Source organism: Schistocerca piceifrons, chromosome 5 (genome assembly GCF_021461385.2).
Source record: "Schistocerca piceifrons isolate TAMUIC-IGC-003096 chromosome 5, iqSchPice1.1, whole genome shotgun sequence".
NCBI lineage: Eukaryota > Metazoa > Arthropoda > Insecta > Orthoptera > Acrididae > Schistocerca > Schistocerca piceifrons.
The window spans coordinates 248,177,852-248,202,758 of NC_060142.1; positions in this window are offsets into that span (position 1 = coordinate 248,177,852).

The window sequence follows — 24,907 nt, forward strand, 5'->3', positions numbered from 1 at the left end:
CCGACTCTGGCTACCGCAATCACTATTCGGTCAGAGATACACTCGGAAAAGATGATGCTTGTATGGCCTTCACTAGCGTGCAAAGTTTAAAAGATGTTGCAATTTTTAGACAATATAATAATTCTATAAAAAAAAAAACAAAAAGATCTGTGCAGGCCGTACAGTCTTAGAGAGCGAAGCAGCGGGCACTAAGCTAGTGTTTTATATTTGGCATCCTTTACAGATGATCTTCACTTTCCTAAAATTCTCCCAGTAAACTAAGGTCGACCTATCGCCTTCCATACTACAGTCTTTACACACTCGTTCCATTTTATTTCATTTTGCAACACTATGGCTAGATATTTAATTGACATGACTGAGTTAAACAGCACTCAGCTATTGCTGAATTCCAGCGTTACGGCATTGTTTTCCCTAATAATCTGGGTCAACTTACATTTTTCTACATTTGGAGAAGATAGTATTCACCACCACTAGAAATTCTGTTCAAGTCCGCATTTGACAGCGCTTGCTTTGGCGGCTGGCAACACTATCGGTGGACGAGAACGCCGTGCAGATGGAAGTGGTACAGAAGCAGAAACTGGTTCACATTTGTGAACGCCATCTGGAGGCTGCTGCTGGGGACCGAGGACTCGAGGCAAGTGGTTATGCTGTGTGGTGATGCCCTCTCATCGTATTTGTTTTCTATTCTTAAGCTTGGTACACAAGATAAGGGTCCGTCCACGAAGCTGCAAGAACAGAATCATCTAGAGATTAGCACTTTTTTTCCATTTCTACGTAGTAGTTGATTATAATGCATACAGATCATTTGGTAGAAGAAGGATATCCACCAAACAGATATAATGTTATACTATTTGTTAAAGGTCCGATTTTTATGTTTTATATTTTCACTAGCTGTTATCCACAGCTAAGCTCGCATAGCAGTAGTTTTGTCATGAAGAGCGATGGTTAGTAAGTAAGCTACAGATTTATAAATGTCTGTGTATATAATCTTGTAGAGACGCACGTTTTAAAAACGTATGCAGTGGCGGTATGTAAGTGCATAACGAACGTGTTTCTGTTATTTAGCTGTGTGTCGAATCTGAAAGCATGCATTATATTTTCTAATTTTTTTAGAAAAACTTTATACAGAAGCAGAGTTTTTGGGGGCTACTCTGGCCCTCCTAGTACTGGATGTGAAATTTTGTCACCAGAGCAACACATGCTAACCCTTTCTTCCTTCAATTTTAATGGACTATAGTGCCTAAATGTTTGGTCCATGCTCGAAGAAGGCCATTTTGTGATTGACATACTCCACTGAAATATAATAACGCAATGCAGCCTCACCAAAAGCATTCCAAGCTCGACATGTAAAGATACGACTTTCTCTGTTTGTCGCACAGCTTTTAAATGTTGCCGTCGTTGTGTCTTCAAGCATCTCAGGAGCTATAACAGACACGTTACGCTCAGCGTCTAAAATGTGACGGGCTTGTGACTGTTCCACTGTCTCTGAAGCTCTTAAGGCCGCTTAACGTTCTGCATCCGAGCTGCAACGGATCTAAGATTGCTCCGAGGTTTGTTGGATTCGAGTCTCTCGTAGACATGTGCGCTAAATCGATTTACGTTTGTGTGGTTTATCGTATAAATTTTAAATATGATTCTCGGACTTAGCGTCGGATTTTACTGTCGTATCTCCACAAACACTCTCCAGCTATGCCAGGTGGTGTACCAAGTCAATATGATAAAGCGCGCATGCAGCAGTACTGGATTTGTACCGTCACGAAATAGTTTGTAGATACTAAGAATCGCCGACCATCTCATATATACCATATTTAAAAATTTTAATATTGCTCAAAAAGATACAACTTTCTAAAGTAGCGTATGATCTTCCTCAGCGTTGAAGCTATCTTCACCCCAAATTTTATGAAAATCGGTTCAGCGGTTTACTCATGAAATCGTATCAGACAAAATTACCGTCGCATTTATATAATATTAGTATGAATATGGATTAATCATACCCTGTACAAGATGTTAAAAGTTTGTTTAAAGAAACTGATACAAAACTCCCAAAAAGAAAAAAATATATACAAGGTGTTTCAGAAAGGGCCATCCTATTTCGCAGCACTATATCTTCTGCATGAATCGGCTGAATTTTAGCTATAACTTTACCTGGACTCCAGTTGTAATTTGCTGGTTCATATGGTTGCGGGTAGGTGGTTCACCGGCGTACCTACCGGGCTCGCTCGTTTCTCCATTGTCCAATGTTCATAGAATGGAGATGGGGATAACAAAGCAACAAAAGGCGTCTTGTGTTCTCCGTTCCAACAAGGGCTACTCACTTACAAATATGTGGTGTGACGTTCGTGAAAAGTACGGCACTGCCCATACTATAGCTCAATCATTCGACGGTGGTGTCAAAAGTTTGAACAAACAGTTTGTTTATGTAATATAATCCTGATAGTCTCTTTGAATATAATTACATTTAATATTATTTTCCATGTAGTGCAATCCATGATTGAGACATTAGCCATTCTCAGTCCGGCATGTTTTTCGGCGAATTTTATATTTCAAAACGTACAAAATTCAATTCCAATAAGTCATTTATGACAGTGATAAACAACTACCATGTCGACTCCTGTTAATTCATTCCTGGCTTTGTAGTAAAAATTAAAACATGAATAGGTTATAACGACGGTATTTTTCCATTTGCACATAGATTATTAATACAAATATCATAGTGCCGATACGACTGGGCGTAGATTAAGTAATTTATTGTGTAAAGGGGAACGAGAACCTAAACATTTTCTCACACTACATGGAAGGAACGACAGTGCGAGGGAAATGAAGTGGTTGACGTGGTGTCAGTCCGTCATGTTGATCTCCAAGTGGACTGGCATCAGTCGTGTGGCTGCTTATCGACGTTTGTCAGCTTTTATCCATCCATCTATATGAACTTGTTCCCTTATGAGAGTCGTACAGAGTACATTAAAAGTTGCCCTGTCCATTTCTTTCTGCTTATTCATTCTGCCGGTAAAACTGGCAACTAGGTGACAGTGGCGTTCCACTGTCCCTGTCATGGCAGACATTCGGTCTTCCCACCGCACATGCGTCGTATTTTGCTGCAGTTATTAACTTCTAGAGGCGGTATCCAAATTATATTTGGTGATAGAAACACAGTCGAATTTTCATGGACCTAAACATTGGACCAAAAGGGAAACCATCCATACGGAATAGAAAATGAGATGTTACACAATGACAACAAGTTTTAGGATGAATACTGGAAACAAAGGCCGGAAAACCATTAGAAAACAGTCTGACATATATCTTAAACTCAAAACACGGATAATCCTGCAGGGTCCATAATCTTGAATGACACGAAGGGACAAAATACCGGTATAAGCAGTATCAGAATGAAAACCAGCTCTCTACTCCGAGTAAGAACGGTTTAGCATGCATGATCTGTAATCTGAAGGCGTTTGCTCAGGTGTTCTTGTCTGCTCGCTCCATTCTTGTACTTTAGGGCACTGAATCTTCCATTACATCGTCTTGGCGCTGGTGTGCTCAATTTGCAGTATCCTCCAGTAAACTACTGACAGTGGGTAACTCCACAGGGCATCACCCTTTCAGATTTTGCGCTGAAAAATCCTTCAGTTGTCCTTCACTGGTGGTTGGGTCGCCTGTCATTGGCAGCCGGAGTAGAGTATGCAACAAAACAGGTGACATCACATAGTGACCTCATCCTGTCTCTGTTAGCGGTACCACTCAGTACCCATGGCGAGTCCCATACATGCTATATTTTTCTTAGAAACTTCTTTTAATGTGTGCAAGAGTCTCTACTTTGCATTCCTTACTTGGCAATGCGGCAGAAGCGTAACAGCAGATCCAGTCATCTGTAACGAATGTACCTTTAAGTTACCATGACATCTGAATCTTGACGCCGTCCCTCAACTGCTAATCAGTCTTCAAAAAGTACATTCCCTCCATATTGAAGCACAACGCTTGCAAACCGCACTTGTCTGTCCTCTGTGACTTAGGAAAAAAGTCCTGATAATAAAGTGTGGCATAACTGGGATACTTTTCTCTAGCCTTGAAGTATTACGGCGTGGAGATGGAAGATAACTTTCTGTCACACTAAACAGTCAAAGATGTGGCTATATTGCGTTTGACATGCAAAGTGAATCGTCACTACTTAAGAAAATGAGGAGCACATCAGCAACCATAACCGAGCGTGAGAGACACTGTCCAAAGCTACATGTCCTGACAAAATTTTTTCTGCTCGTTCTTTTGTTTTTTGGAAAAAAGAGCTACAGGAATAATTATTCTTGGGTATATTAGAGGCCGTCTTTTCCACATTTGCGTGAACATGGCGATAACTTCATTTTTCAACAGAATGGAAAAGCCTGCATTGGCAGCTATGGAGTTCTGCGACTCACTTTTCCACACTAATGGCACCCACTGTTGCATCTTACAAATTGGACCTGTCATCTTGTCCTGTATAATCTGCTCCATGTCGGAAACTATTCTGCGTGCTTCTAACTGGACCATCTGGCTATACCTTCAGCGCAGTCAGGTGGGAACACAGCTGTAGGTGGCCGCATTCTCAGCCAGCCAAGGGCATCAGCGAATGGGTATCTTGTGCAACTTGCAAACCATTTGCTACAATAACAATATTTATATATCCGATATTTGTGTTCTTGTAACTGATTTCATCGGAAATAATGGAAGTACATTGAGTCCTCCCCCACTGTACGCTCAGATCTTAAGTGTTATAATACAGCAGTCATAGGCCTCGTTCCCGGGGCCGGATACAGTGCACACATGGAATAAAAGCCTTCGTGTGTTCCACAGTACGGGAAAGTGTAAGAAGCCGCGAAAAAATAAAAACGCCAAACTCGCACATTTTTGTTCTAACGTCGGTCTGGGACAGCGGAAGCAACGGCCTTAACACAAGTGTCCAGAAATATTTGTTCGCCTGTGTTTAATGTTGTTGAACGCCAAAGGACACAGGCACGAACAGTTGACTCAAGCTGTATAAAAAAGAGGTATGTCATTCCGGCCCCCAGCGAGAAAAAAATTTCCAGTCACGTTCCTGTGCGCCGTGACGCCATACAATCGACAGTGATGCCCGTGTCACTCAGCAGAACTTGGAAGCTATATTGTGTATCCATGGAAAATAGCTTACTTCGTGTCAGTCATGAGCGCCCGTCACTGTAATAGCATAGTAGCTTAATTCACTAATACACTCCTGGAAATGGAAAAAAGAACACATTGACACCGGTGTGTCAGACCCACCATACTTGCTCCGGACACTGCGAGAGGGCTGTACAAGCAATGATCACACGTACGGCACAGCGGACACACCAGGAACCGCGGTGTTGGACGTCGAATGGCGCTAGCTGCGCAGCATTTGTGCACCGCCGCCGTCAGTGTCAGCCAGTTTGCCGTGGCATACGGAGCTCCATCGCAGTCTTTAACACTGGTAGCGTGCCGCGACAGCGTGGACGTGAACCGTATGTGCAGTTGACGGACTTTGAGCGAGGGCGTATAGTGGGCATGCGGGAGGCCGGGTGGACGTACCGCCGAATTGCTCAACACGTGGGGCGTGAGGTCTCCACAGTACATCGATGTTGTCGCCAGTGGTCGGCGGAAGGTGCACGTGCCCGTCGACCTGGGACCGGACCGCAGCGACGCACGGATGCACGCCAAGACCGTAGGATCCTACGCAGTGCCGTAGGGGACCGCACCGCCACTTCCCAGCAAATTAGGGACACTGTTGCTTTTGGGGTATCGGCGAGGACCATTCGCAACCGTCTCCATGAAGCTGGGCTACGGTCCCGCACACCGTTAGGCCGTCTTCCGCTCACGCCCCAACATCGTGCAGCCCGCCTCCAGTGGTGTCGCGACAGGCGTGAATGGAGGGACGAATGGAGACGTGTCGTCTTCAGCGATGAGAGTCGCTTCTGCCTTGGTGCCAATGATGGTCGTATGCGTGTTTGGCGCCGTGCAGGTGAGCGCCACAATCAGGACTGCATACGACCGAGGCACACAGGGCCAACACCCAACATCATGGTGTGGGGAGCGATCTCCTACACTGGCCGTACACCACTGGTGATCGTCGAGGGGACACTGAATAGTGCACGGTACATCCAAACCGTCATCGAACCCATCGTTCTACCATTCCTAGACCGGCAAGGGAACTTGCTGTTCCAACAGGACAGTGCACGTCCGCATGTATCCCGTGCCACCCAACGTGCTCTAGAAGGTGTAAGTCAACTACGCTGGCCAGCAAGATCTCCGGATCTGTCCCTCATTGAGCATGTTTGGGACTGGATGAAGCGTCGTCTCACGCGGTCTGCACGTCCAGCACGAACGCTGGTCCAACTGAGGCACCAGGTGGAAATGGCATGGCAAGCCGTTCCACAGGACTACATCCAGCATCTCTACGATCGTCTCCATGGGAGAATAGCAGCCTGCATTGCTGCGAAAGGTGGAAATACACTGTACTAGTGCCGACATTGTGCATGCTCTGTTGCCTGTGTCTATGTGCCTGTGGTTCTGTCAGTGTGATCATGTGATGTATCTGACCCCAGGAATGTGTCAATAAAGTTTCCCCTTCCTGGGACAATGAATTCACGGTGTTCTTATTTCAATTTCCAGGAGTGTATAACTGGAAAGACGACATAAGTTATTTATCATAGTTTCCCTAAAGACGAACAGTCCCACCTTTAACGAATAGTTCGAAGCAATGCGTTCAGTTTATTTTCGGCCTGAATACGGTGAACGGAAATTGAGAAACAAAGTTTTCAACGACAATGAAGCTACTACACGTTCCAAATTGGCATGAGGAACAAATTACAGAAAGCAGGGATGCAAGCGAAAAGGTAAAGTGTAATTATGTGAATAATTAACGCTCAAAATAATTAAAACTCAACAAATACCTCAACAAAAATTAATTCCCATAAATATAATCCTTCATGCATCACTGCATTACTCTACGACACTGAATGCCAAATGTTGTAAGAAATAAATATATTATGTTGATCACGTTTTTTAGCTTTTATTCCTGGGTATATTAATTTCTCGTAAAAATATATGTTATTCTTTCGTATTTTCAAGATATGCTAACTACTTCTGTTGCGGTTTTCCCACAATCCATCTTCCAATACCATACAATACTCTGCTCCAGATGTGCAGTCTCAAAAATCCGTTCCTCAGATTAAATTACTAGTAAACTTCTCTTGGCAAGGAATGCCATTTTTTCAGCATTTTACGTCCTTTCTCCATTCCTCATGTGTGATTCTGCTCCCTAGCTGGCAGAATTCAATAATTTAGTCTAGTGCGTGATCCCCAATTCTGATATTAAGTTTGCGTTGTTGTCGTTCCTACTACTTCATATTACATTCGTAGTTCTTCGATTTACTCTCAATCGATATTATACCCACTGGGATACAAACTCACAATCTCCATAAGGTCTGAAATGTATGATAATGACTACACTGGACCGCCATCTATACTGCCACTCTATTAATAGATGCAGTAACAATATGTGATGACTTAATAATCTCGTCTTTTCTTCGAGACGCGATGAAATATATTGCAGGTTATTTTGCTATTAAACTCCCAAACAGTGATAAATCATTTGCTTTTCAAGCAGGAAAAAGTGAAAATCTAGATTGAATATCAGTTACACCTTTGCGGGTCTTTACTCTACAAGGCTAGCACAGACAAACAAAGTGTAGCCGGTTGAAGCATAATTCGTTACTTTTCACGGACCGGGAAATGCAAACAAAAACATTTCCTAAAATCTCTGTGCTCCATTTTGGGACAAACCTTTCCCGACGTTCACGACACAGTTATTCTTTTTTTATGTAAGAAAGAGAACATTTATTTAGTGTTAAGGTGAAATACGTATTCATGTTTCTGTACTTGATTTTTACAACTGTGTATTCAACCCAACCAAAAGTAAAGTCAACGAGTAATACGTTAGAGCGCCTGTTGTACGGCTCAATTGCTGCGTAACCACGCTGCTGCGCCGGATGACGTATCCTTACGGTGAAACCAGGGACTCCAGTCAATAGCATGCGTTTTCACCAGAATGGACCAGTCTGAGTCCATAATTTTCTGTCACGTCACCTGCTAAGCCGTAAATTCACCATCGGAGATTGTAACGCTCGACCGAGCAAGCTGCCAGCATCCGTGATGTCACTTCTGTTCCACTTCGTACTACCCTGTCGCAATCATTGCAGCCTTGTGAGTGGAAAAGATTAGTTAAACGGAGAGGTACTGCAAAGGTCACTCTCTCGCGCATAGTAGCTTTGCGTAAGCTGGGACTTGCTGGTGACCAACTTAAGCAGATTGGCATGATTGATTTTAAGTCGTCTCAAGCATGGCTCGACATTGAATCCATAGATCATACTAAGGATAGGGTTTAATTTGAGGATTCCTGGGATTTCATTGTACCCACTATCAAGGGTGTAATGAAGAGGCGCTCTTATCTATCGCAGCCTATGGAATAACTGAATCTATCGCACAATGTCACTTCTTTAACGCTACCCTCCATTAAACTTGACAACGTTTTGAAGGGGAGAACCAGAAGTGGTCGTCACACAGGGATGCCATTTTTAGTCTAATCATGAAGAACACTTAAACTGATGATGTGCAAAAATTTTATTATCTTAGTTCAGCTCTGCGAGGTGAAGCAGAGGATCTTTTGAGACATATAGCTATCACATCTAGAAATCTAACGACTGAATGGGGGCTTATCATGCATAGGTGTGATAATCCCAAAGTAACTGCAGCGAGACATGCTAACGCATGGTTATAGACAACTAATTAATCATGTATATAGCCATTTGGAGTCCGCCCCGGTAGCTGTATGGTCAGCGTGACGAAATGCCGTCCTAAGGAGCCCGGGTTCGATTCCCGGCTGGGTCGGGGATTTTCTCCACTCAGGGACTAGGTGTTGTGTTGTCTTCATCATTTCATCCCCATCCGGATCGCAGGTCGCCCAATGTGCCGTCGAATGTAACAAGATCTGCACCAAGGCAGCCGGCCAATGATGCCAAACACTCATTTCCATTTTCCACAGCCATTTGGAGGCCTTAGATGATCCTAAATCTGACGTCCCACTCCATCAATGAATCTTTCAGAAGTCAGTGTGTCTATTTTGCAATACTGATCGTGACGTGTGCAAGATAAAAATATTCACCACAGTCACCCCGTTAAATCAACGGACGAATTTTTTGGACATACTATGTTAGTAGTATGTCCAACATGTTAGCCCCCCCCCCCCCCCCCATGAACCATGGACCTTGCCGTTGGTGGGGAGGCTTGCGTGCCTCAGCGATACAGATAGCCGTACCGTGGGTGCAACCACAACGGAGCGGTATCTGTTGAGAGGCCAGACAAACGTGTGGTTCCTGAAGAGGGGCAGCAGCCTTTTCAGTAGTTGCAGGGGCAACAGTCTGGATGATTGACTGATCTGGCCTTGTAACACTAACCAAAACAGCCTTGCTGTGCTGGTACTGCGAACGGTTGAAAGGAAGGGGAAACTACAGCCGTAATTTTTCCCGAGGGCATGCAGCTCTACTGTATGGTTAATGATGATGGCGTCCTCTTGGGAAAAATATTCCGGAGGTAAAATAGTCCCCCATTAGGATCTCCGGCGGGGACTACTCAAGAGGACGTCGTTATCAGGAGAAAGAAAACTGGCGTTCTACGGATCGGAGCGTGGAATGTCAGATCCCTTAATAGGGCAGGTCGGTTAGAAAATTTTAAAAGGGAAATGGATAGGTTAATGTTAGATATAATGGGAATTAGTGAAGTACGGTGGCAGGAGGAACAAGATTTTTGGTCAGGCGAATACAGGGTTATAAATAGAAAGTCAAATAGGGGTAATGCAGGAGTAGGTTTAATAATGAATAAAAAAATAGGAATGCGGGTAAGCTACTACAAACAGCATAGTGAACGCATTATTGTGCCCAAGATAGACACGAAGCCCACCCATAATACAGTAGTACAAGTATATATGCCAACTAGCTCTGCAGATGACGAAGAAATTGAAGAAATGTATGATGAAATAAAAGAAATTATTCAGATAGTGAAGGGAGACGAAAATTTAATACTCATGGGTGACTGGAATTCGGTAGTAGGAAAAGGGAGAGAAGGAAACGTAGTAGGTAAATATGGATTGGGGGTAAGAAATGAAAGAGGAAGCCGTCTGGTAGAATTCTGCACAGAGCACAACTTGATCATAGCTAACACTTGGTTCAAGAATCATAAAAGAAGGCTGTATACATGGAAGAAGCCTGGAGATACTGACAGGTTTCAGATAGATTATATAATGATAAGACACGGATTTAGGAACCAGGTTTTAAATTGTAAGTCATTTCCAGAGGCAGATGTGGACTCTGACCACAATGTATTGGTTATGAACTGTAGATTAAAACTGAAGAAACTGCAAAAAGGTGGGAATTTAAGGAGATGGGACCCGCAAAAACTGACTAAACCAGAGTTGTACAGAGTTCCAGGGAGAGCATAAGGGAACAATTGACAGTAATGGGGGAAAAACATACAGTAGAAGAAGAATGGGTAACTATGAGGGATGAAGTAGTGAAGGCAGCAGAGGATCAAGTAGGTAAAAAGACGAGGGCTGGTAGAAATCCTTGGGTAATAGAAGAAATATTGAATTTAATTGATGAAAGGAGAAAATATAAAAATGAAGCAGGCAAAAAGAAATACAAACGTCTCAAAAATGAGATCGACAGGAAGTGCAAAATGGCTAAGCAGGGATGAATAGAGGACAAATGTAAGGATGTAGAGGCTTATCTCACTAGGGGTAAGATAGATACTGCCTACTGGAAAATTAAAGAGACCTTTGGGGAAAAGAGAACTACTTGTATGAATAACAAGAGCTCAGATGGAAACCCAGGTTTAAGCAAAGAAGGTAAAGCAGAAAGGTAGAAGGAGTATATAGAGGGAATGTACAAGGGCGATGTATTTGAGGACAGTATACTGGAAATGGAAGAGGATGTATATGAAGATGAAATGGGAGATACGATACTGCGTGAAGAGTTTGACAGAGCACTGAAAGACCTGAGTCGAAACAAGGCCCCGGGAGTAGATAACTTTCCATTTGAACTACTGACAGCCTTGGGAGAGCCAGTCCTGACAAAACTATACCATCTGGTGAGCAAGATGTATGAGACAGGCGAAATACCCTCAGGCTTCAAGAAGAATATAATAATTCCAATCCCAAAGAAAGCAGGTGTTGAAAGATGTGAAAATTACCGAACTATCAGTTTAATAAGCCACAGCTGCAAAATACTAACGCGAATTTTTTACAGACGAATGGAAAAACAAGCAGAAGGCGAACTCGGGGAAGATCAGTTTGGATTCTGTAGAAATATTGGAACACGTGAGGCAATACTGACCCTACGACTTATCTTAGAAGCTAGATTAAGGAAAGGCAAACCTACGTTTCTAGCGTTTGTAGACTTAGAGAAAGATTTTGACAATGTTGACTAGAATACTCTCTTTCAGATTCTGAAGGTGGCAGGTGTAAAATACAGGGAGCGAAAGACTATTTACAATTTGTACAGAAAGCAGATGGCAGTTATAAGAGTTGAGGGGCATGAAAGGGAAACAGTGGTTGGGAAGGGAGTGAGACAGGGTTGTAGCCTCTCCCCGATGTTATTCAATCTGTATATTGAGCAAGCAGTGAAGGAAACAAAAGAAAAATTTGGAGTAGGTATTAAAATCCATGGAGGAGAAATAAAAGCTTGAGGTTCGCCGATGACATTGTAATTCTGTCAGAAACAGCAAAGGACTTCGAAGAGCAGTTGAACGGAATGGATAGCGTCTTGAAAGGAGGATATAAGATCAACATCAACAAAAGCAAAACGAGGATAATGAAATGTAGTCGAATTAAGTCGGGAGATGCTGAGGGTATTAGATTAGGAAATGAGACACTTAAAGTAGTAAAGGAGTTTTGCTATTTGGGGAGCAAAATAACTGAAGATGGTCGAAGTAGAGAAGACATAAAATGTAGACTGGCAATGGGCAGGACAGCGTTTCTGAAGAAGAGAAATTTGTTAACGTCGAGTATAGATTTAAGTGTCAGGAAGTCATTTCTGAAAGTATTTGTATGGAGTGTAGCCATGTATGGAAGTGAAACATGGACGATAAATAATTTGGACAAGAAGAGAATAGAATCTTTCGAAATGTGGTGCTACAGAAGAATGCTGAAGATCAGATGGGTGGATCACATAACAAATGAGGAAGTATTGAATAGGATTGGGGAGAAGGAAGTTTGTGGCACAACTTGACTAGAAGAAGGAATCGATTGGTAGGACATGTTCTGAGGCATCAAGGGATCACCAATTTAACACTGGAGGGCAGCGTGGAGGGTAAAAATCGTAGAGGGAGACCAAGAGATGAATACACCAAGCAGATTCAGAAGGATATAGGTTGCAGTAGGTACTGGGAGATGAAGAAGCTTGCACAGGATAGTGTAGCATGGAGAGCTGCATCAGACCAGTCTCAGAACTGAAGGCCACAACAACAACAACTGTGTTAGTCCCTTGAGTTTTTTTTATTTAGGGACAGCAACGTATAGGATCCACAAGGAAATCCCAGTAGCTTAAATCGAACGAGAGAAGTGAGATGGATTCATCTGGCTAAGGCTGATACTGAGAAAACATGTAAATTTTGTAAGGGCCTTTTTGCAATCACTATAAGTAAGGGGTTTGAAGCATTAAATGTCTATGAGCGACGTCAATTTGTTACAAAATATAAATGGTATTTTTTGTGCATTTGCTCTGGTGACGTTAGTTGCAACTGCTCGGTTCACTCGTGTACGATGCGTAATCACTTCATAAAACAGCCGGCTCAAAGGACAGACAGGCTGCTGAATCAAGAAGCTGTTACTTATCCCATTCAGCTACTATGGGCCGACATGGTATCTACTGTACTGCACTAATGGCGACAGCTGTTGTTAATGTTAAAGACAGAACAGGCAGACAGTAATCTTCTAAGGTGCTGCTACACAGTGTGAGCAGACTGTGTTCAGTATCTAACGAGGAACTTCTTAAGTGCGAGGTCACAAAAAGCCAATGATATTTGAAGCAATCAACGTCCCAGATATCGTCTACCACGTAACCACCATAATGGCTGCTAATGGCAACAGGGGCTGGGACTGGAGGTATCCAATGGTGAGCATGGCACGAAGCTGCGCTGTCTGGTTGAACAATTTAGTCAACGCGTAACTCACAACAATGGTACAGTGCTAGTGTTGTTGATACAAAGCAGATCAGTGGCAACGACAAGCAAAGCAAACAATGTGTTATATCTACAAAAACAGTTGCCGAAGCTTACATTTCATCACAAAGGAACTCAAGGAATTTCGCAGCCTGATAAAGAAGTGGCGGATTAATTTTTAGCGTTTCTGCAAGATGAGTCAGCGGAATGTCTGGTGTCTTGTACGCTCGACTGTATGGACAATGTCTATAGGGAGTAAACAGATGACGATACGCAATTAACAAATGAAAGTTGTACTGAAACAGGTGTCAAGCCATGTAGTACATCATCCTTGTAGGACAGGGACCCACCAATCCCATCTCCAGTCGGACGAAGTGAGGGAGAATCGTTGTCTAAGGATTGTGTACCGAACATAAATAAGTACATGCAAGATCATCCGCAGGTTGGTAAAAAAGCTATTATGAAGAGATTTCGAATACATCCAGAACAATACGACAGTGTAGTATATAAGAAAAACTACGGATATTCAAGGGAGGACAAGGCGTACATGTTAAAAAAAGTGATGTTTGCACGTTTCGAGGATGTTCAATACAATTTACATGTTGTGCATGTTAGGCACCTACTCCGTTGTGCACATCACACTGCGCGCGACATAGATTACAGTGATTTCAAGGGAAGCAGTGGATGGTTGCATAACTTCAAACAGTGATAAAGAATTGGAAGACTTAAGATAATTTCAAAGAAAGCATCAACTTGACGATGCACAGCAAACTGTGGAATCGGCCCGAAAATTTGTAGATGAGATCAACAAACATACCGTTTTCAACTCCGAACAATAGGGCTGAGAAGAGTAAATGTATGTCGAAGGTAATTAAAGGTACTAAGAGAGTTTTATCAGGATCAAGTAACGTCAATGCCTAAACGCAGCGGTATCCAACTTGTCGACTGTTGATGGTAGATTGGGTGGGAAGTTGTTTCTTGTGCTGCCAGAAGTTGAATATGCTTTAACCTCTGTGATTCTTCCTCAGGTGTTAGATCTTGCAAGGGAATAGGGAATGTTTACGTCACACCAAGCAACGGTGGGAAAATGAGAATACGAGAACTAAAACTATTGTATGAACACTGCTTTTGGCCAATAGCTGGTCGATATAACTTGCTTTTGCTTGATTCCTGGTCTGCGTATAAAGATCATACTTCTTTAGTGCAAACTATTCCTCCTGGAAACGATGTGACATTGCGTTCACAGCATCTGGAACAACTGACAAATTCAAGCTCTGGATGTTTGCATTTTCCTCGCTTTTAAAACAGACGTGTATTATCGCACTATCTGCAACTACGTCTTAAAGAATAGCTAGTTTCACGATAATCTCCGTAACAGATTATTTCACATTCGGATGCATACCAACACATTCCATCAATTCTCGAAACCCCTTTACACCAAGGTGATTATATATGCGTTCTTTCAGAGTGGATAGCTAGCTAAACATCCTGCGCAGTTTGTAACTCGTAAGGAGTTCGCGTTCGATCTTGATGCTGCGAACCATTATAATCACTGTGGAACGCCATTTTCCATTCAGGGTTCTTGGTGCAAGTTGATTGTATGTTTTGGAGGTTTTTTCTATGTCGACGATGTCTATTTTGTGAAGTGTAATACATACATCCCATAGAAAGTTGATCCCTGCACCTCCCGGACACTCATTTTCTGTTGCTCTCTTGATGCACATGGTGAGTTATTAGCAGGTAAACACTTTCAAATAAGCCTTACCAAAGATTGAACTTGCCACCTCGCGCTCAAGGGGTTCCTAGTAAGGATATGGCAAAAAACTGATACTGAAACAGAGAAAACAGTCATTCCCTGTGAATGACATAAATGCTGAGCACCTTTCGTATTACAACCATTTGTGCTACTGTGAATGACATCGTCAATGATTTACCAGCGGCTGTATAGGCGCAAGGTGTTAAAACACCCCATCTGGTTAAGCACTTGGTGATTCAGAGTTCAATAAACCTGTCAGAGCGGATTAATTTCTTGGTGCTGACGTTTCTTTGATGTTGCCGGTAAGGAAAAGCTGGAGAAACCAAACCACCCAATACAGATCGACACAAAATTTGACTGGATTTCATGTTAGGATTCCTCTAGCTTCAGGCAACTCGCCTTGTTCTGCTGCTACTACATCCTTTGTTAGAGATGACAACTTGAACGACATACAGCTAAAGTTACGGAGATACAGAAACTGCCAACCAAAACCATGAGTAAGCGGAATAAACTGTGTGGGCACACTTTCAGCACCAAAAAGATCGAGATTAAAGACGGTGACTTGTGGCTCCGTTACCAGTAAATCCCCACTGTAAGGACGTAGGTGAATCACGACAAAAAGCCTCTCGAAGACAGTAGCATCATTAGAGGAAACTTGAAAGAGAATCTAATCTGAAAAGGAAATAAGCTGCATTCATGCATGACTATATTCATGTATGGAACAATCTCAAGATATAGTTGGTCACTAATTTTACCTTCCACATAATACATCTTCAAGGAATGCATCTCTTATCAAGTTTGGGGAAATATTTGATGGCTTTGCTGCCTCTTGAAATAAATTATCAATGATATTTTGATGGTTGGTACAACTGTCCAACCAGATCTATTTTCCATCGTATGAAACTTCGCTCCTTTAATGTGGTTCTGTTAACTGACATAGTAACAATGTCAAGTGTTTGTCTATTCTGATCATAGGAACTTGCCGAGAGTTCTACGATGGCAATCACCGTTTGACCCGACGGAATAAATATACGTTGTCTATAGTCAATTATGGAACCGCTCCTGCTACCTTTACTACGACTAGATGTCACCAACACATAGCTGTGGAAAACAAAGGCACATTTATAATGATATCACGAGCTTTGTCGTCTAGATTCTATGTGGACGACTTCCTTAAGTAAGCCAGTTGCAAAAGCGGTAGCTCAGTAACTTCAGACACAACTGAGTCAGCTACTTGCTTCTGGGCAGTTTCCACTGAGGTGGTGCTCCAATAGCCGTAATCTTGTGCAACAAATTTCAGCGCAGAATAGAGAAACTTCATTGGCTTGCCGTCTCACTGGTGAATAATCTACAAAAGCGTTAGGAATCCTGTAGCTCTGAAACATTTCATTGTGATATGCCCCTGAAGTGTAAGCAATCAAAGTCTGCCCAGTGTAATGTCCTGTCTGTAATAGCACCTATTCTTGACCCACTTGGGCTTCTGGACCCAGTAGTCATAAGTTGTAAACTGTTCCTACAGCTCTTCTGACAACTAAGCCTTGATGAGAACGAACTGCTTCCATTCAACCTAACCGATGAAGGGAAAGCCCATTGTGTGCAGTTGTCTTCCCTAAATGGTAATTGGACTGACATGAAAATCATTCTTTGTTCTGAATACATTCGACTGCAAATGCTGGGTTCTTGTGATGGCCCACGATAGGGCTTCATTGTTCGTCTGAGGTGTTTTTTGAAATAACAATGTAGCAGTCTCATTGACGGCAACCAAATCTCGTGTAACCTTTGTCAAATAACAGTCTCTGCGACGACTGGAATTATGTGCCTTAGACGAAAAAGCCAACAGTGATATCCATGGGTGGAAGGCTCGACAATAGTTCTCTTCTCACTGTAACGTACACTATGTCATCAAAAGTATCCGGACACCCTCAAAAACATACGTTTTTCATATTAGGTGCATTGTGCTGCCACCTGCTGCCAGGCACTCCATATCTGCGACCTCAGTAGTCATTAGACTTCGTGAGACAGCAGAATGGGGTGCTGCGTGGAACTCACGGACTTCGAACGTGGTCAGGTGATTGGATGTCCCTTGTGTCATATGTCTGTATGCGAGATTTACACACTCATAAACATCCCTAGGTCCAGTGTATCCGATGTGACAGTGAAATGGAAACGTGAAGGGACACGAACAGCACAAAAGCGTGCAGGCCGACCTTGTCTGTTGACTGACAGTGACCGCCGTCGGTTGAAGAGGGTCGTAATGTGTAATACGCAGACATCTATCCAGGCCATCACACAGGAATTCCAAACTGCATCAGGATCCACTGCAAGTACTATGACAGTTAGGCGGGTGGTGAGAAAACTTGGATTTCATGGTGGAACGGCTGTTCATCTCGCCAGTAAGTGCCAAATGACGTCTCGCTTGGTGTAAGGAGCAGAGGAAAAATTTTCCATACAGTTAAGAATCACGGTATACAACAGGGGGATCTGATGGTAGGGTGTGGGTATGGCGAATGCCCGGTGAACGTCATCTGCCAGCGAGTGTAGTGCCAACAGTAAAATTCGGAGGCGGTAGTGTTATGGTGTGGTAGTGTTTTTCATCGAGGGGGCTCGACCCCTTCTTGTTTTGCATGGTACTATCACAGCAGAGGCCTATATTGATATTTTAAGCACCTTCTTGCTTCCCACTGTTGAAGAGCAATTCGGGGAAGGCGACTGCATCTTTCAACACGATCGACCACCTGTTCATAATGCACGCCTATGGCGGAGGGGTTACACGACAATAACATACCTATACTGTACTGGCCTGCACAGAGTCCTAACCTGAATCACCTTTGGCTCAAATGGCTCTGAGCACTATGGGACTCAACTGCTGTGGTCATCAGTCCCCTAGAACTTAGAACTACTTAAACCTAACTAACCTAAGCACATCACACTCACGCATGCCCGAGGCAGGATTCGAACCTGCGACCGTAGCAGCAGCGCGGCTCCGGACTGTAGCGTCTAGAACCGCACGGCCACCGCGGCCGGCAGAACACCTTTGGGATGTTTTGAAACGCCAACTTCGTACCAGGCCTCACCGACAGACATCGATACCTCTCCGCAGTGCAGCACTCCCTGAAGAATGGTCTGCCATTCCCCAAGAAACCTTCCAGCACGTGACTGAACGTATGCGTGCGAGAGTGGAAGCTGTCATGAAGGCTAAGGGTGGGACAACGCCATATTGAATTCCAGCATTACCGATGGAGGGCGTCACGAACTTGTAAGTCATTTGCAGCCAGGTGTCTGGATGCTTTTCATCACATAGTGTAGTTCTGGCCATTGGAAAACGTTTCTTGCCAACAAAGTATCTGAAATTCAGGAACTGGTTTCAGTTCCCATCTGAAGACATGTCAGATCAGATGACCATCCTAATCGACACCTATAATGTGGTATTAATCTGGCATCTTTTCAGTCATTTGGTCAATGGTGGTCTGGCTCTCCATGACTATCCAAATACGACCTGGACCCTACCACTTGCTGTGGAAGATGCGCAGGAAAAAATGTGTGTGCAAGTATGCTTGGTATCAGTCATTAACCTTGGTAACGAACTGCTGTACAAACATTCATCATTTAAGAAAACTTATAGATTTTTGTCCAAACCACAAGGTTGCAATAGACCGGATAACTGGACCACTCACCCCACAAGAATGCCGAAACCTATCCAAAAAGCCTTTGGCACTGTTAAGCACAGTGGTTATGGTTATGGGATCATTCAGTTCAAGACCAACTTTTTTATTGCACGTAATAGCAAACAATTGGTTTTCACTCGTTTTTTGAAGAGGACAGAATTCTGCAAGTGTGAGGATGATTAACGAATGCTAGCGTATGATGAGTGACATCCCAAACAACATTTGACAAAAATTCTCATCACCTACGAACATGAAAAACTGATGTATACTGGGTCAAAACTTTTGCTGAATAAGCTGCATAGGAGGTTTCGCATGCCCAACGAATGCAGTATTGTCAAAGGAGTTTTTGGGAAAAGTTTAAAATGCTTTAGGTGTAAGTCATAGACGACAGTTCAATTTAAGGGTCTTCTTCCAGCATCTAAGTGGAGCAGTTTCTTTCTTTCCAGCTTTGTGGATTGAACTATGCGGATCCTGTGGCTGTAAACCATGGTGTAAGACAGAGTATAGTTATTACCAGGTCTAATTGTCTTATTCATTTGCTATGTAACCAAGGCCATCCATATAAAGTTAGGAATCTTGTAACCATCTTGTTTCTGACTGGTCATAGACGATTCATTGCAAGAAGAGGGAAGCCTACTCATATCTGCAGTGATAAAAGCAATAGATTTGTAGAAACATACTGTGAGATGAAGTAATCGTAAGGCATTACGGTTTGGGAGACAACGTCAGGTGCAGTTTTTTTCTGTTTGACATCAGTTCGTCAACTTGTGCATGGGTGAAGATGAGATGAAATGATTAAGAGAACACAAACGCCCAGTGCCACAATGAAGAAAATCCACAATCCGACTGGGGATCGAGCCCAAGACCACGCAATCCAGCCACTAGGCCCTGGTGACTACTGAACTTAGAGGTTTTTTTCTGTAATGATGGTACAGTACAAAGTGTGGTCAACTTTACGACATCGGAGAATATCAGTGCTCCACTCGTGCTCCTTACTCTAGTGGACTGTTGGAAGCAGGAGTGAAAAACATGAAGCCAGAGATCAAACGTATCATTGGCAATGCAGTCTGACATTTGACGAAATGATTATGGTGTTAACGTAGAAAGAAGCATGTTCAAGTTGGATGGTCATTTGTGCTCTCTCTAATGACACAGATTCATCATATGCTCTCACTCCACGGTAGCCCCATTTTGACTATGCTGAGCCCCCTGCCCTTGAGATTCCCAATAGGTTGTACAAGTGCCAACTTGTACAAAAACGGAATCAAGTTTCTTCGGATGAGGTGGTCTGCTATCTGCATGATCTGCAATAACTCGGTAATTTACAAGGAGTATGGCAGCCCCAGACCGGCGATCATGTGATTTCTGATGGAAAAAGCTTGCCTAGGGGAATAACTAACCTGCCTTCCTTGGTGTTGAAGAGGGGTCTCATCGATCTGCTGTTTCCTGGTTGCGATGATCAAGGTTGTGTAGTGACAGTGAAAACTGACAATTAGCCGATGAAGAGACCTGCAGGGAAGTTGTGTCCCCTCCCTGAGCAGTGAGACACAGATGTATTAGTTCCTATTTCTTGGTGTTGATTTGTAGCATTAGTTATTGTTTCTCTCTGTTCTCTAGTTTCCCCTGAGTTCATTGATAATGTAACAATATTTAATCAGAGAAAATATGTTTATTTGTTAGAAAACGAAGTTATTTAGCGAAAGATCATTTATTCAATCTACTGAGAGACCATATGAGACGTCAATAGATTCATTAAGTGAATAGTTGGTGAATGCAAATCAGCTGAAAAATGTGGAGGTATTCAATTTATTGGTCATTTGTGAAATCATCTCTTGTTTTTTGGACGTCAAGCTGAGCGGATATAAGTTCACTAGTTCTTAAACATTTATTGGATAAAAACAACTTATATTTATCTGTTGTGTGGGCACTATCATTGATTCAAGCCACCATCTTGTCTTCCGATCATTTATTTCATTTACGTTTTGGTTTATACTTCTTTCAGAGAAGAAGCTGGAGAAGTTGGAGACGGATTGTTCGGACACGTTAGTATTCTTTCGTTAATTGCTCTTCTGTTAAGGGCCAAAACCCCTTGAGTTATTTAAACCGATTATTTTCCTGCTGTGCGCAACATCCTACAACAAAAATTACGCTGGCGTCATCGGTTACTGTTTCTGCACAATGGCGCCTATCATCCTATTCATTGGCCTGATACAGCAAAAATGACAGTAAAATACGGATATGGGTTCCAATAAGTTAGCCTACCCAACAGAACTGCAGTAACTGCAATAAGCTGCACTTTAGAGTACCGCTTACGTGCAGAATTCGAATCAAGGACAGCTGGCAACATGAGTAACGTAGAAGTAAATATCCTCGGAGTAGTGAAGGAGCTTAAATCACTTAAGAAAAGCAAGTCTTCTGGTCCAGACTGTATACCACTTAGGTTCCTTTAGAGCATGCTGATGCATTAGCTCCATACTTAACAATCATATATAACCGTTCGCTCCACGAAAGATCAGTACCCAAAGACTGGAAAGTTCCACAGGTCACACCAATATTCAAGAAAGGTAGTAGGAGTAATCCACTTAATTGCAGGCCCATATCATTAACGTTGATAAGCAGCAGGATTTTGGAACATATATTGTGTTCGGACGTTATAAATTACCTCGAAGGAAACGGTCTATTGACACACAGTCAACATGGGTTTAGGAAACATCGTTCTTGTGAAGCACAACTAACTCTTTATTCACATGAAGTGTTGAGTATTATTGACAAGGGATTTCAGATCTACTCCGTATGTCTGGATTTCGGGAGGGCTTTTGACACTATACCACATAAGCGGCTTGTTGTGAAACTGCGTGCATATGGAATATCGTCTCAGTTATGTGACTGGATCTGTGATTTCCTGTCAGAGAGGTCACAGACGGAACGTGATCGAGTAAAACAGAAATGATTTCTGGCGTTCCCCTAGATAGTGTTATAGGCCCTTTGCTGTTCCTTATCTATATAACCGATTTGGGAGACAATCTGAGCAGCCGTCTTCAGTTGTTTGCAAATGACGCTGTCGTTTACTGACGACTAACATCACCAGAAGATCAAAACAAATTGCAAAACGATTTGGAAAACATATCTGAATACTACGAAAATTGACAGTCGACCCTAAATAACAACAAGTGGGAGGTCATCCACATGAGAGCTGAAGGAATTCGTTAAACTTCGTTTACACGACAAATCAGTCAAATTTAAAGGCAGTAAATTCAACTAAATACCTAGGAATTACAATTACGTGAAACTTAAATTGAAAGGAACACATAGAAAATGTAGTGGAGAAGGCTAACCCAATACTGCGTTTCATTGGCAGGACACTTGGAAAATGTAACAGATCTGCTAAGGAGACTGCCTACATTACGCTTGTCCGTCCTCTTTTAGAGTACTGCTGCGCGGTGTGGGATCCTTACCAGATAGGACTAACGCAGTACACCGAAAAAGTTGAAGGAAGGGCAGCACGTTTTGTATTATCGCGAAATATGGGAGAGAGTGTCACGGAAATGATACAGGATTTGGGCTGGACATCATTAAAAGAACGGCGTTTTTCGTTGCGACGGAATCTTCTCACGAAATTCGAATCACCAACTTTCTTCTCAGAATGCGAAAATATTTGTTGACACCAACCTACATAGGGAAACGATCACCACGACAAAAGAAGGTAAATCAGAGCTCGAACGAAAAGATATAAGTGTTCGTTCTTTCCGCGCGCTGTACGAGACTGGAACCTTCTGCCAGGTACTTAAATGTGATTTGCAGAGTATCCATGTAGATGTAGATTCTAAATGTGGGTTACATCCATGTTGCGACTGTCAGACTGTGCTGAACTGTATTATTTACAGAATGTTAAATTTAAGTCGTTCCTCTGAGAAACTTCTATAGTAATTATCTCATCGCGGGACAGCCGATTGCCACATCGCCATAGCTTCAGGGTCTATAAATGTTTTTTTTTTTAAAAAAAAGAAGAAAGACTGATTGCTACCAGTATAAATTTCATTTCATTTGCTTTGATACTGTTTGGTAATATTTATTTTTCGAATGTGTGGTTTAGCGGCGACTTCCTTTATGTTGCGGCCATCGTCTTTGTGTAGTTGCGCTGCTTTCTGTGACGTCAGTGGCCGGGTCCGAACCCATGCTTAGATGTAGTAGGCCGCCATTTTACTGAGGACGACGTCACAAATTTTGATCTCGATCGCTTCTTTTATTACGCCATCCCAGAAACTGTTGTGCGCGTAATAACATATGTCTTGTCGAAGGCATTGTGTTCTGCTACCTCTGATTTCTCAGGGTGCTGAAGACGAAAGCACCTCTAGTTTTCCACACAGCGCTGTTCAGTGTTATGCACCATCTACCCGACAAAAAAATTTTCCAACTCCACACGATATTTTACATAGTCCCGAGATTCTGATACCTACATCGTCTTTCACATGCCTCGTGATCTATGGAATTTTTGCGGAATCTCTGAACTCCGAATCGTTTTTATGCCTCTTTAGGAGTCTTTTATGTTACTAAGTCACTGAACGACAATAACACAAACTTCTTAGAGTCTTTCTCGAGGCCCTTCTGCCTATGCGTTTTCGGAAATGTTGCATGCCAAATCTGGCAGTTGTTGTAGCCGTTTTTCTTGGATATTTTATATAAATGGCTCAGTTCCTTCGACCGGTTTTCAGCGTCTTAGACGGCTTTCGAGCGATGCACCAAGGTCCTCGGAACAGAATGTTTATGCGAATACATTTCATATATTTCATAGCGGCTGTAGTTGCAGCAGTGTCTGCTCCTTCGGACGTGAATGCAACAACGCAGTCTGAGTATCGACTGGCTGCGTGCCGTGCATCCAGTGGAATGCGCATTGAACTTTTGTCTAATGTAACTGAAAATTTGGATCCTAAACCACTTTCTTGATGGATACATTAATGTTGTATGTGCTTGAAACTACCAAAACTACCTTCCGACAGTCAAACTACATAGTTATTCACATATGTTAAAACTTTATCCCAAGTTGATATTTTCATATATCTAGAGGATGGAGTCTAGTGAAATCGTATGAATGTTTTTGAAACACGCTGTATAACAGGCCGTTTGGTCTCTCCAGAGCGAAAGAATCGAATGAACGAAGGATGTGACAAGCCGGAATTCTGAGACATGTAGCGCAGATAGTCCCGGTCTACACGTGTGAAGCGTCTACCCTTGTTTGTCAACCCGTCCAGAGCAATGTCCGTGCTCGTTATGACACCTTAACCTCTTTGTTTATTTACGTGTTCTGTGTCATCATTAAAAAGGCTCAGAATCATTTGATTTAACTATTCACGGAATCATTGTGTTGATATACCCCACTAGTACAATCTGAAGTCAGTACTGAACTTCTTGTCCCGTTTATCGTGACACAGCATATCGTTAGATCCTTCTTGTTGTACTTTTAGTTTTTCCGAAGCCAAAATTCAGTGTATTTTCTGCATTTTTATTACCAAATTCCATATCTTAATTTGTATTTCCTTCGAATCTATTTTAGAAACACCGACATTGCTATCGACACAGGAGATGCAGAACTTGTTCAGGATGTCACATGGATCTTTACTTCAGATCTCCAGCACGTTCTGAATATTACGTGTAAGAGCTGCTTCAAACCCAAATGCAAACTGCTTGAGAACTGCTCCTTATGCATTGTCTATATCTACAATCTGGTCTCAGAACTCACAAATGCACACAATGGTACTTGAAACAATAACTATGACGGAAAGCTTCGATTTCAGGGCCTCAGTTTTAGCGCTCTTATTGGAGACTACACACTCGTTGAAAATATTAGGCATTCTAATGGAATATCGCTGAATTTGAGCAATGTGCCATAAGAAACGGCAGGAAGTCTGAATCAGAATTACCGAATGGCATCTTGAACCCTTCGCTTACTGACACTGAGGAAGATCATGTTTCGGCATCGGCAGCGTACTCCTTTGGAATTATTTGTAAGAGTTAGAAACATATTGTAGAAGAGGCAGATTGTTTTTCAGGGGATGATGTTCGAATGTCTTTGAAATCTTATGGGACTTAACTGCTAAGGTCATCAGTCCCTGAGCTTACACACTACTTAACCTAAATTATGCTAATGACAATCACACACATCCATGCCCGATGGAGGACTCGAACCTCCGCCGGGATCAGCCGCACAGTCCATGACTGCAGCGCCTAGACCGCTCGGCTAATCCCGCGTGACCAG